The sequence below is a fragment of the Lissotriton helveticus genome, chromosome 1_1 (genome assembly GCF_964261635.1).
Source record: "Lissotriton helveticus chromosome 1_1, aLisHel1.1, whole genome shotgun sequence".
In the NCBI taxonomy this organism is placed as follows: domain Eukaryota; kingdom Metazoa; phylum Chordata; class Amphibia; order Caudata; family Salamandridae; genus Lissotriton; species Lissotriton helveticus.
Genome location: NC_136057.1, coordinates 1,823,357,189 through 1,823,371,741, shown reverse-complemented (window position 1 = coordinate 1,823,371,741; position 14,553 = coordinate 1,823,357,189).

Below are 14,553 nucleotides of genomic sequence, written 5' to 3'. Positions count from 1 at the left end.
TTGTAATTATTTTGGCCACCATGAGTGTGGAAGGGTATGCTCAGACATGAGTCCCTTGCTCACTGCACCATCAGGATTCAAGCAATCTGGGCCGAAGACGGCTGTAATGCCAGAAACCGGTCCCCGGAAGCTTGTTTCCTTTCCAGTGAAGAATTGGCCTTGTAGTTTGGTCTGCCCTGTTCCCATGATGCACTGGGCCAGGGACAGACTAATTTGCATATAGCCAGGTTCTGAACAGGGATGGTGCAGTGAGCTAAAAAACGGTGATGGATCAAGCCCTGATCTGTTGACTGGGTAGGAGTGTTCTGATTAACTCAGATACTCTGTCCATCACCACACCCTTTTTGTAATTATTTTGGCCACCATGAGTGTGGAAGGGTATGCTCAGACATGAGTCCCTTGCTCACTGCACCATCAGGATTCAAGCAAGCCGGGCCTAAGACGGCTGTAATGCCAAAAACTGGTCCCCGGAAGCTTGTTTCCTTTCCAGTGAAGATTTGGCTTGGTAGTTTGGTCCGCCCTGTTCCCATGATGCACTGGGCAAGGGACAGATTAATTTGCATGTAGCCAGGTTCTGAACTGGGATGGTGCAGTGAGCTAAAAAACGGTGATGGATCAAGCCCTGATCTGTTGACTGGGTAGGAGTGTTCTGATTAACTCAGATACTCTGTCCATCACCACCCCCTTTTTGTAAATATTTTGGCCACCATGAGTGTGGAAGGGTATGCTCAGACATGAGTCCCTTGCTCACTGCACCATCAGGATTCAAGCAAGCCGGGCCGAAGACGGCTGTAATGCCAGAAACCGGTCCCCGGAAGCTTGTTTCCTTTCCAGTGAAGAATTGGCTTGGTAGTTTGGTCTGCCCTGTTCCCATGATGCACTGGGCCAGGGACAGACTAATTTGCATATAGCCAGGTTCTGAACTGGGATGTTGCAGTGAGCTAAAAAACGGTGATGGATCAAGCCCTGATCTGTTGACTGGGTAGGAGTGTTCTGATTAACTCAGATACTCTGTCCATCACCACCCCCTTTTTGTAAATATTTTGGCCACCATGAGTGTGGAAGGGTATGCTCAGACATGAGTCCCTTGCTCACTGCACCATCAGGATTCAAGCAAGCCGGGCCGAAGACGGCTGTAATGCCAGAAACTGGTCCCCGGAAGCTTGTTTCCTTTCCAGTGAAGATTTGGCTTGGTAGTTTGGTCCGCCCTGTTCCCATGATGCACTGGGCCAGGGACAGACTAATTTGCATATAGCCAGGTTCTGAACTGGGATGTTGCAGTGAGCTAAAAAACGGTGATGGATCAAGCCCTGATCTGTTGACTGGGTAGGAGTGTTCTGATTAACTCAGATACTCTGTCCATCACCACCCCCTTTTTGTAAATATTTTGGCCACCATGAGTGTGGAAGGGTATGCTCAGACATGAGTCCCTTGCTCACTGCACCATCAGGATTCAAGCAAGCCGGGCCGAAGACGGCTGTAATGCCAGAAACCGGTCCCCGGAAGCTTGTTTCCTTTCCAGTGAAGAATTGGCTTGGTAGTTTGGTCTGCCCTGTTCCCATGATGCACTGGGCCAGGGACAGACTAATTTGCATATAGCCAGGTTCTGAACTGGGATGGTGCAGTGAGCTAAAAAACGTTGATGGATCAAGCCCTGATCTGTTGACTGGGTAGGAGTGTTCTGATTAACTCAGATACTCTGTCCATCACCACACCCTTTTTGTAATTATTTTGGCCACCATGAGTGTGGAAGGGTATGCTCAGACATGAGTCCCTTGCTCACTGCACCATCAGGATTCAAGCAAGCCGGGCCTAAGACGGCTGTAATGCCAGAAACTGGTCCCCGGAAGCTTGTTTCCTTTCCAGTGAAGATTTGGCTTGGTAGTTTGGTCCGCCCTGTTCCCCTGATGCACTGGGCCAGGGACAGACTAATTTGCCTATAGCCAGGTTCTGAACTGGGATGTTGCAGTGAGCTAAAAAACGGTGATGGATCAAGCCCTGATCTGTTGACTGGGTAGGAGTGTTCTGATTAACTCAGATACTCTGTCCATCACCACCCCCTTTTTGTAAATATTTTGGCCACCATGAGTGTGGAAGGGTATGCTCAGACATGAGTCCCTTGCTCACTGCACCATCAGCATTCAAGCAAGCCGGGCCGAAGACGGCTGTAATGCCAGAAACCGGTCCCCGGAAGCTTGTTTCCTTTCCAGTGAAGAATTGGCTTGGTAGTTTGGTCTGCCCTGTTCCCATGATGCACTGGGCCAGGGACAGACTAATTTGCATATAGCCAGGTTCTGAACTGGGATGGTGCAGTGAGCTAAAAAACGGTGATGGATCAAGCCCTGATCTGTTGACTGGGTAGGAGTGTTCTGATTAACTCAGATACTCTGTCCATCACCACCCCCTTTTTGTAATTATTTTGGCCACCATGAGTGTGGAAGGGTATGCTCAGACATGAGTCTCTTGCTCACTGCACCATCAGGATTCAAGCAAGCCGGGCCGAAGACGGCTGTAATGCCAGAAACCGGTCCCCGGAAGCTTGTTTCCTTTCCAGTGAAGAATTGGCTTGGTAGTTTGGTCTGCCCTGTTCCCATGATGCACTGGGCAAGGGACAGATTAATTTGCATATAGCCAGGTTCTGAACTGGGATGGTGCAGTGAGCTAAACAACGGTGATGGATCAAGCCCTGATCTGTTGACTGGGTAGGAGTGTTCTGAATAACTCAGATACTCTGTCCATCACCACCCCCTTTTTGTAATTATTTTGGCCACCATGAGTGTGGAAGGGTATGCTCAGACATGAGTCCCTTGCTCACTGCACCATCAGGATTCAAGCAAGCCGGGCCGAAGACGGCTGTAATGCCAGAAACCAGTCCCCGGAAGCTTGTTTTCTTTCCAGTGAAGAATTGGCTTGGTAGTTTGGTCTGCCCTGTTCCCATGATGCACTGGGCCAGGGACAGACTAATTTGCATATAGCCAGGTTCTGAACTGGGATGGTGCAGTGAGCTAAAAACGGTGATGGATCAAGCCCTGATCTGTTGACTGGGTAGGAGTGTTCTGATTAACTCAGATACTCTGTCCATCACCACCCCCTTTTTGTAATTATTTTGGCCACCATGAGTGTGGAAGGGTATGCTCAGACATGAGTCCCTTGCTCACTGCACCATCTGGATTCAAGCAAGCCGGGCCAAAGACGGCTGTAATGCCAGAAACCGGTCCACGGAAACTTGTTTCCTTTCCAGTGAAGAATTGGCTTGGTAGTTTGGTCTGCCCTGTTCCCATGATGCACTGGGCCAGGGACAGACTAATTTGCATATAGCCAGGTTCTGAACTGGGATGGTGCAGTGAGCTAAAAAACGGTGATGGATCAAGCCCTGATCTGTTGACTGGGTAGGAGTGTTCTGATTAACTCAGATACTCTGTCCATCACCACCCCCTTTTTGTAATTATTTGGCCACCATGACTGTGGAAGGGTATGCTCAGACATGAGTCCCTTGCTCACTGCACCATCAGGATTCAAGCAAGCCGGGCTGAAGACGGCTGTAATGCCAGAAACCGGTCCCTGGAAGCTTGTTTCCTTTCCAGTGAAGAATTGGCTTGGTAGTTTGGTCTGCCCTGTTCCCATGATGCACTGGGCCAGGGACAGACTAATTTGCATATAGCCAGGTTCTGAACTGGGATGGTGCAGTGAGCTAAAAAACGGTGATGGATCAAGCCCTGATCTGTTGACTGGGTAGGAGTGTTCTGATTACCTCAGATACTCTGTCCATCACCACCCCCTTTTTGTAATTATTTTTGCCACCATGAGTGTGAAAGGGTATGCTCAGACATGAGTCCCTTGCTCACTGCACCATCAGAATTCAAGCAAGCCGGGCCGAAGACGGGTGTAATGCCAGAAACCGGTCCCCGGAAGCTTGTTTCCTTTCCAGTGAAGAATTGGCTTGGTAGTTTGGTCTGCCCTGTTCCCATGATGCACTGGGCCAGGGACAGACTAATTTGCATATAGCCAGGTTCTGAACTGGGATGGTGCAGTGAGCTAAAAAACGGTGATGGATCAAGCCCTGATCTGTTGACTGGGTAGGAGTGTTCTGATTAACTCAGATACTCTGTCCATCACCACCCCCTTTTTGTAATTATTTTGGCCACCATGTGTGTGGAAGGGTATGCTCAGACATGAGTCCCTTGCTCACTGCACCATCAGGATTCAAGCAAGCCGGGCCGAAGACGGCTGTAATGCCAGAAACCGGTCCCCGGAAGCTTGTTTCCTTTCCAGTGAAGAATTGGCTTGGTAGTTTGGTCTGCCCTGTTCCCATGATGCACTGGGCCAGGGACAGACTAATTTGCATATAGCCAGGTTCTGAACTGGGATGGTGCAGTGAGCTAAAAAACGTGATGGATCAAGCCCTGATCTGTTGACTGGGTAGGAGTGTTCTGATTAACTCAGATACTCTGTCCATCACCACCCCCTTTTTGTAATTATTTTGGCCACCATGAGTGTGGAAGGGTATGCTCAGACATGAGTCCCTTGCTCACTGCACCATCAAGATTCAAGCAAGCCGGGCCGAAGACGGCTGTAATGCCAGAAACCGGTCCCCGGAAGCTTGTTTCCTTTCCAGTGAAGAATTTGCTTGGTAGTTTGGTCTGCCCTGTTCCCATGATGCACTGGGCCAGGGACAGACTAATTTGCATATAGCCAGGTTCTGAATTGGGATGGTGCAGTGAGCTAAAAAACGGTGATGGATCAAGCCCTGATCTGTTGACTGGGTAGGAGTGTTCTGATTAACTCAGATACTCTGTCCATGACCACCCCCTTTTTGTAATTATTTTGGCCACCATGAGTGTGGAAGGGTATGCTCAGACATGAGTCTCTTGCTCACTGCACCATCAGGATTCAAGCAAGCCGGGCCGAAGACGGCTGTAATGCCAAAAACCGGTCCCCGGAAGCTTGTTTCCTTTCCAGTGAAGAATTGGCTTGGTAGTTTGGTCTGCCCTGTTCCCATGATGCACTGGGCAAGGGACAGATTAATTTGCATATAGCCAGGTTCTGAACTGGGATGGTGCAGTGAGCTAAAAAACGGTGATGGATCAAGCCCTGATCTGTTGACTGGGTAGGAGTGTTCTGAATAACTCAGATACTCTGTCCATCACCACCCCCTTTTTGTAATTATTTTGGCCACCATGAGTGTGGAAGGGTATGCTCAGACATGAGTCCCTTGCTCACTGCACCATCAGGATTCAAGCAAGCCGGGCCGTAGACGGCTGTAATGCCAGAAACCGGTCCCGAAGCTTGTTTCCTTTCCAGTGAAGAATTGGCTTGGTAGTTTGGTCTGCCCTGTTCCCATGATGCACTGGGCCAGGGACAGACTAATTTGCCAGGATTCAAGCAAGCCGGGCCGAAGACAGCTGTAATGCCAGAAACCGGTCCCTGGAAGCTTGTTTCCTTTCCAGTGAAGAATTGGCTTGGTAGTTTGGTCAGCCCTGTTCCCATGATGCACTGGGCCAGGGACAGACTAATTTGCATATAGCCAGGTTCTGAACTGGGATGGTGCAGTGAGCTAAAAAACAGTGATGGATCAAGCCCTGATCTGTTGACTGGGTAGGAGTGTTCTGATTAACTCAGATACTCCGTCCATCACCACTCCCTTTTTGTAATTATTTTGGCCACCATGAGTGTGAAAGGGTATGCTCAGACATGAGTCCCTTGCTCACTGCACCATCAGGATTCAAGCAAGCTGGGCCGAAGACGGGTGTAATGCCAGAAACTGGTCCCCGGAAGCTTGTTTCCTTTCCAGTGAAGAATTGGCTTGGTAGTTTGGTCTGCCCTGTTCCCATGATGCGCTGGGCCAGGGACAGACTAATTTGCATATAGCCAGGTTCTGAACTGGGATGGTGCAGTGAGCTAAAAAACGGTGATGGATCAAGCCCTGATCTGTTGACTGGGTAGGAGTGTTCTGATTAACTCAGATACTCTGTCCATCACCACCCCCTTTTTGTAATTATTTTGGCCACCATGAGTGTGGAAGGGTATGCTCAGACATGAGTCCCTTGCTCACTGCACCATCAGGATTCAAGCAAGCCGGGCCGAAGACGGCTGTAATGCCAGAAACCGGTCCCCGGAAGCTTGTTTCCTTTCCTGTGAAGAATTGGCTTGGTAGTTTGGTCTGCCCTGTTCCCATGATGCACTGGGCCAGGGACAGACTAATTTGCATATAGCCAGGTTCTGAACTGGGATGGTGCAGTGAGCTAAAAAACGGCGATGGATCAAGGCCTGATCTGTTGACTGGGTAGGAGTGTTCTGATTAACTCAGATACTCTGTCCATCACCACCCCCTTTTTGTAATTATTTTGGCCACCATGAGTGTGGAAGGGTATGCTCAGACATGAGTCCCTTGCTCACTGCACCATCAGGATTCAAGCAAGCCGGGCCGAAGACGGCTGTAATGCCAGAAACCGGTCCCCGGAAGCTTGTTTCCTTTCCAGTGAAGAATTGGCTTGGTAGTTTGGTCTGCCCTGTTCCCATGATGCACTGGGCCAGGGACAGACTAATTTGCATATAGCCAGGTTCTGAACAGGGATGGTGCAGTGAGCTAAAAAACGGTGATGGATCAAGCCCTGATCTGTTGACTGGGTAGGAGTGTTCTGATTAACTCAGATACTCTGTCCATCACCACACCCTTTTTGTAATTATTTTGGCCACCATGAGTGTGGAAGGGTATGCTCAGACATGAGTCCCTTGCTCACTGCACCATCAGGATTCAAGCAAGCCGGGCCTAAGACGGCTGTAATGCCAGAAACTGGTCCCCGGAAGCTTGTTTCCTTTCCAGTGAAGATTTGGCTTGGTAGTTTGGTCCGCCCTGTTCCCATGATGCACTGGGCAAGGGACAGATTAATTTGCATGTAGCCAGGTTCTGAACTGGGATGGTGCAGTGAGCTAAAAAACGGTGATGGATCAAGCCCTGATCTGTTGACTGGGTAGGAGTGTTCTGATTAACTCAGATACTCTGTCCATCACCACCCCCTTTTTGTAAATATTTTGGCCACCATGAGTGTGGAAGGGTATGCTCAGACATGAGTCCCTTGCTCACTGCACCATCAGGATTCAAGCAAGCCGGGCCGAAGACGGCTGTAATGCCAGAAACCGGTCCCCGGAAGCTTGTTTCCTTTCCAGTGAAGAATTGGCTTGGTAGTTTGGTCTGCCCTGTTCCCATGATGCACTGGGCCAGGGACAGACTAATTTGCATATAGCCAGGTTCTGAACTGGGATGTTGCAGTGAGCTAAAAAACGGTGATGGATCAAGCCCTGATCTGTTGACTGGGTAGGAGTGTTCTGATTAACTCAGATACTCTGTCCATCACCACCCCCTTTTTGTAATTATTTTGGCCACCATGAGTGTGGAAGGGTATGCTCAGACATGAGTCCCTTGCTCACTGCACCATCAGGATTCAAGCAAGCCGGGCCGAAGACGGCTGTAATGCCAGAAACTGGTCCCCGGAAGCTTGTTTCCTTTCCAGTGAAGATTTGGCTTGGTAGTTTGGTCCGCCCTGTTCCCATGATGCACTGGGCCAGGGACAGACTAATTTGCATATAGCCAGGTTCTGAACTGGGATGTTGCAGTGAGCTAAAAAACGGTGATGGATCAAGCCCTGATCTGTTGACTGGGTAGGAGTGTTCTGATTAACTCAGATACTCTGTCCATCACCACCCCCTTTTTGTAAATATTTTGGCCACCATGAGTGTGGAAGGGTATGCTCAGACATGAGTCCCTTGCTCACTGCACCATCAGGATTCAAGCAAGCCGGGCCGAAGACGGCTGTAATGCCAGAAACCGGTCCCCGGAAGCTTGTTTCCTTTCCAGTGAAGAATTGGCTTGGTAGTTTGGTCTGCCCTGTTCCCATGATGCACTGGGCCAGGGACAGACTAATTTGCATATAGCCAGGTTCTGAACTGGGATGGTGCAGTGAGCTAAAAAACGTTGATGGATCAAGCCCTGATCTGTTGACTGGGTAGGAGTGTTCTGATTAACTCAGATACTCTGTCCATCACCACACCCTTTTTGTAATTATTTTGGCCACCATGAGTGTGGAAGGGTATGCTCAGACATGAGTCCCTTGCTCACTGCACCATCAGGATTCAAGCAAGCCGGGCCTAAGACGGCTGTAATGCCAGAAACTGGTCCCCGGAAGCTTGTTTCCTTTCCAGTGAAGATTTGGCTTGGTAGTTTGGTCCGCCCTGTTCCCCTGATGCACTGGGCCAGGGACAGACTAATTTGCCTATAGCCAGGTTCTGAACTGGGATGTTGCAGTGAGCTAAAAAACGGTGATGGATCGAGCCCTGATCTGTTGACTGGGTAGGAGTGTTCTGATTAACTCAGATACTCTGTCCATCACCACCCCCTTTTTGTAAATATTTTGGCCACCATGAGTGTGGAAGGGTATGCTCAGACATGAGTCCCTTGCTCACTGCACCATCAGCATTCAAGCAAGCCGGGCCGAAGACGGCTGTAATGCCAGAAACCGGTCCCCGGAAGCTTGTTTCCTTTCCAGTGAAGAATTGGCTTGGTAGTTTGGTCTGCCCTGTTCCCATGATGCACTGGGCCAGGGACAGACTAATTTGCATATAGCCAGGTTCTGAACTGGGATGGTGCAGTGAGCTAAAAAACGGTGATGGATCAAGCCCTGATCTGTTGACTGGGTAGGAGTGTTCTGATTAACTCAGATACTCTGTCCATCACCACCCCCTTTTTGTAATTATTTTGGCCACCATGAGTGTGGAAGGGTATGCTCAGACATGAGTCTCTTGCTCACTGCACCATCAGGATTCAAGCAAGCCGGGCCGAAGACGGCTGTGATGCAAAAAACCGGTCCCCGGAAGCTTGTTTCCTTTCCAGTGAAGAATTGGCTTGGTAGTTTGGTCTGCCCTGTTCCCATGATGCACTGGGCAAGGGACAGCTTAATTTGCATATAGCCAGGTTCTGAACTGGGATGGTGCAGTGAGCTAAAAAACGGTGATGGATCAAGCCCTGATCTGTTGACTGGGTAGGAGTGTTCTGAATAACTCAGATACTCTGTCCATCACCACCCCCTTTTTGTAATTATTTTGGCCACCATGAGTGTGGAAGGGTATGCTCAGACATGAGTCCCTTGCTCACTGCACCATCAGGATTCAAGCAAGCCGGGCCGAAGACGGCTGTAATGCCAGAAACCAGTCCCCGGAAGCTTGTTTTCTTTCCAGTGAAGAATTGGCTTGGTAGTTTGGTCTGCCCTGTTCCCATGATGCACTGGGCCAGGGACAGACTAATTTGCATATAGCCAGGTTCTGAACTGGGATGGTGCAGTGAGCTAAAAACGGTGATGGATCAAGCCCTGATCTGTTGACTGGGTAGGAGTGTTCTGATTAACTCAGATACTCTGTCCATCACCACCCCCTTTTTGTAATTATTTTGGCCACCATGAGTGTGGAAGGGTATGCTCAGACATGAGTCCCTTGCTCACTGCACCATCTGGATTCAAGCAAGCCGGGCCAAAGACGGCTGTAATGCCAGAAACCGGTCCACGGAAACTTGTTTCCTTTCCAGTGAAGAATTGGCTTGGTAGTTTGGTCTGCCCTGTTCCCATGATGCACTGGGCCAGGGACAGACTAATTTGCATATAGCCAGGTTCTGAACTGGGATGGTGCAGTGAGCTAAAAAACGGTGATGGATCAAGCCCTGATCTGTTGACTGGGTAGGAGTGTTCTGATTAACTCAGATACTCTGTCCATCACCACCCCCTTTTTGTAATTATTTGGCCACCATGACTGTGGAAGGGTATGCTCAGACATGAGTCCCTTGCTCACTGCACCATCAGGATTCAAGCAAGCCGGGCTGAAGACGGCTGTAATGCCAGAAACCGGTCCCTGGAAGCTTGTTTCCTTTCCAGTGAAGAATTGGCTTGGTAGTTTGGTCTGCCCTGTTCCCATGATGCACTGGGCCAGGGACAGACTAATTTGCATATAGCCAGGTTCTGAACTGGGATGGTGCAGTGAGCTAAAAAACGGTGATGGATCAAGCCCTGATCTGTTGACTGGGTAGGAGTGTTCTGATTACCTCAGATACTCTGTCCATCACCACCCCCTTTTTGTAATTATTTTTGCCACCATGAGTGTGAAAGGGTATGCTCAGACATGAGTCCCTTGCTCACTGCACCATCAGAATTCAAGCAAGCCGGGCCGAAGACGGGTGTAATGCCAGAAACCGGTCCCCGGAAGCTTGTTTCCTTTCCAGTGAAGAATTGGCTTGGTAGTTTGGTCTGCCCTGTTCCCATGATGCACTGGGCCAGGGACAGACTAATTTGCATATAGCCAGGTTCTGAACTGGGATGGTGCAGTGAGCTAAAAAACGGTGATGGATCAAGCCCTGATCTGTTGACTGGGTAGGAGTGTTCTGATTAACTCAGATACTCTGTCCATCACCACCCCCTTTTTGTAATTATTTTGGCCACCATGTGTGTGGAAGGGTATGCTCAGACATGAGTCCCTTGCTCACTGCACCATCAGGATTCAAGCAAGCCGGGCCGAAGACGGCTGTAATGCCAGAAACCGGTCCCCGGAAGCTTGTTTCCTTTCCAGTGAAGAATTGGCTTGGTAGTTTGGTCTGCCCTGTTCCCATGATGCACTGGGCCAGGGACAGACTAATTTGCATATAGCCAGGTTCTGAACTGGGATGGTGCAGTGAGCTAAAAAACGTGATGGATCAAGCCCTGATCTGTTGACTGGGTAGGAGTGTTCTGATTAACTCAGATACTCTGTCCATCACCACCCCCTTTTTGTAATTATTTTGGCCACCATGAGTGTGGAAGGGTATGCTCAGACATGAGTCCCTTGCTCACTGCACCATCAGGATTCAAGCAAGCCGGGCCGAAGACGGTTGTAATGCCAGAAACCGGTCCCCGGAAGCTTGTTTCCTTTCCAGTGAAGAATTGGCTTGGTAGTTTGGTCTGCCCTGTTCCCATGATGCACTGGGCCAGGGACAGACTAATTTGCATATAGCCAGGTTCTGAACTGGGATGGTGCAGTGAGCTAAAAAACGTGATGGATCAAGCCCTGATCTGTTGACTGGGTAGGAGTGTTCTGATTAACTCAGATACTCTGTCCATCACCACACCCTTTTTGTAATTATTTTGGCCACCATGAGTGTGGAAGGGTATGCTCAGACATGAGTCCCTTGCTCACTGCACCATCAGGATTCAAGCAAGCCGGGCCTAAGACGGCTGTAATGCCAGAAACTGGTCCCCGGAAGCTTGTTTCCTTTCCAGTGAAGATTTGGCTTGGTAGTTTGGTCCGCCCTGTTCCCATGATGCACTGGGCCAGGGACAGACTAATTTGCATATAGCCAGGTTCTGAACTGGGATGTTGCAGTGAGCTAAAAAACGGTGATGGATCAAGCCCTGATCTGTTGACTGGGTAGGAGTGTTCTGATTAACTCAGATACTCCGTCCATCACCACCCCCTTTTTGTAAATATTTTGGCCACCATGAGTGTGGAAGGGTATGCTCAGACATGAGTCCCTTGCTCACTGCACCATCAGGATTCAAGCAAGCCGGGCCGAAGACGGCTGTAATGCCAGAAACCGGTCCCCGGAAGCTTGTTTCCTTTCCAGTGAAGAATTGGCTTGGTAGTTTGGTCTGCCCTGTTCCCATGATGCACTGGGCCAGGGACAGACTAATTTGCATATAGCCAGGTTCTGAACTGGGATGGTGCAGTGAGCTAAAAAACGGTGATGGATTAAGCCCTGATCTGTTGACTGGGTAGGAGTGTTCTGATTAACTCAGATACTCTGTCCATCACCAGCCCCTTTTTGTAATTATTTTGGCCACCATGAGTGTGGAAGGGTATGCTCAGACATGAGTCCCTTGCTCACTGCACCATCAAGATTCAAGCAAGCCCGGCCGAAGACGGCTGTAATGCCAAAAACCGGTCCCCGGAAGCTTGTTTCCTTTCCAGTGAAGAATTGGCTTGGTAGTTTGGTCTGCCCTTTTCCCATGATGCACTGGGCCAGGGACAGACTAATTTGCATATAGCCAGGTTCTGAATTGGGATGGTGCAGTGAGCTAAAAAACGATGATGGATCAAGTCCTGATCTGTTGACTGGGTAGGAGTGTTCTGATTAACTCAGATACTCTGTCCATCACCACCCCCTTTTTGTAATTATTTTGGCCACCATGAGTGTGGAAGGGTATGCTCAGACATGAGTCTCTTGCTCACTGCACCATCAGGATTCAAGCAAGCCGGGCCGAAGACGGCTGTGATGCAAAAAACCGGTCCCCGGAAGCTTGTTTCCTTTCCAGTGAAGAATTGGCTTGGTAGTTTGGTCTGCCCTGTTCCCATGATGCACTGGGCAAGGGACAGCTTAATTTGCATATAGCCAGGTTCTGAACTGGGATGGTGCAGTGAGCTAAAAAACGGTGATGGATCAAGCCCTGATCTGTTGACTGGGTAGGAGTGTTCTGATTAACTCAGATACTCTGTCCATCACCACCCCCTTTTTGTAATTATTTTGGCCACCATGAGTGTGAAAGGGTATGCTCAGACATGAGTCCCTTGCTCACTGCACCATCAGAATTCAAGCAAGACGGGCCGAAGACGGGTGTAATGCCAGAAACCGGTCCCCGGAAGCTTGTTTCCTTTCCAGTGAAGAATTGGCTTGGTAGTTTGGTCTGCCCTGTTCCCATGATGCACTGGGCCAGGGACAGACTAATTTGCATATAGCCAGGTTCTGAACTGGGATGGTGCAGTGAGCTAAAAAACGGTGATGGATCAAGCCCTGATCTGTTGACTGGGTAGGAGTGTTCTGATTAACTCAGATACTCTGTCCATCACCACACCCTTTTTGTAATTATTTTGGCCACCATGAGTGTGGAAGGGTATGCTCAGACATGAGTCCCTTGCTCACTGCACCATCAGGATTCAAGCAAGCCGGGCCGAAGACGGCTGTAATGCCAGAAACCGGTCCCCGGAAGCTTGTTTCCTTTCCAGTGAAGAATTGGCTTGGTAGTTTGGTCTGCCCTGTTCCCATGATGCACTGGGCCAGGGACAGACTAATTTGCATATAGCCAGGTTCTGAACTGGGATGGTGCAGTGAGCTAAAAAACGGTGATGGATCAAGCCCTGATCTGTTGACTGGGTAGGAGTGTTCTGATTAACTCAGATACTCTGTCCATCACCACCCCCTTTTTGTAATTATTTTGGCCACCATGAGTGTGGAAGGGTATGCTCAGACATGAGTCCCTTGCTCACTGCACCATCAGGATTCAAGCAAGCCGGGCCGAAGACGGTTGTAATGCCAGAAACCGGTCCCCGGAAGCTTGTTTCCTTTCCAGTGAAGAATTGGCTTGGTAGTTTGGTCTGCCCTGTTCACATGATGCACTGGGCCAGGGACAGACTAATTTGCATATAGCCAGGTTCTGAATTGGGATGGTGCAGTGAGCTAAAAAACGGTGATGGATCAAGCCCTGATCTGTTGACTGGGTAGGAGTGTTCTGATTAACTCAGATACTCTGTCCATGACCACCCCCTTTTTGTAATTATTTTGGCCACCATGAGTGTGGAAGGGTATGCTCAGACATGAGTCTCTTGCTCACTGCACCATCAGGATTCAAGCAAGCCGGGCCGAAGACGGCTGTAATGCCAAAAACCGGTCCCCGGAAGCTTGTTTCCTTTCCAGTGAAGAATTGGCTTGGTAGTTTGGTCTGCCCTGTTCCCATGATGCACTGGGCAAGGGACAGATTAATTTGCATATAGCCAGGTTCTGAACTGGGATGGTGCAGTGAGCTAAAAAACGGTGATGGATCAAGCCCTGATCTGTTGACTGGGTAGGAGTGTTCTGAATAACTCAGATACTCTGTCCATCACCACCCCCTTTTTGTAATTATTTTGGCCACCATGAGTGTGGAAGGGTATGCTCAGACATGAGTCCCTTGCTCACTGCACCATCAGGATTCAAGCAAGCCGGGCCGTAGACGGCTGTAATGCCAGAAACCGGTCCCGAAGCTTGTTTCCTTTCCAGTGAAGAATTGGCTTGGTAGTTTGGTCTGCCCTGTTCCCATGATGCACTGGGCCAGGGACAGACTAATTTGCCAGGATTCAAGCAAGCCGGGCCGAAGACAGCTGTAATGCCAGAAACCGGTCCCTGGAAGCTTGTTTCCTTTCCAGTGAAGAATTGGCTTGGTAGTTTGGTCAGCCCTGTTCCCATGATGCACTGGGCCAGGGACAGACTAATTTGCATATAGCCAGGTTCTGAACTGGGATGGTGCAGTGAGCTAAAAAACAGTGATGGATCAAGCCCTGATCTGTTGACTGGGTAGGAGTGTTCTGATTAACTCAGATACTCCGTCCATCACCACTCCCTTTTTGTAATTATTTTGGCCACCATGAGTGTGAAAGGGTATGCTCAGACATGAGTCCCTTGCTCACTGCACCATCAGGATTCAAGCAAGCTGGGCCGAAGACGGGTGTAATGCCAGAAACTGGTCCCCGGAAGCTTGTTTCCTTTCCAGTGAAGAATTGGCTTGGTAGTTT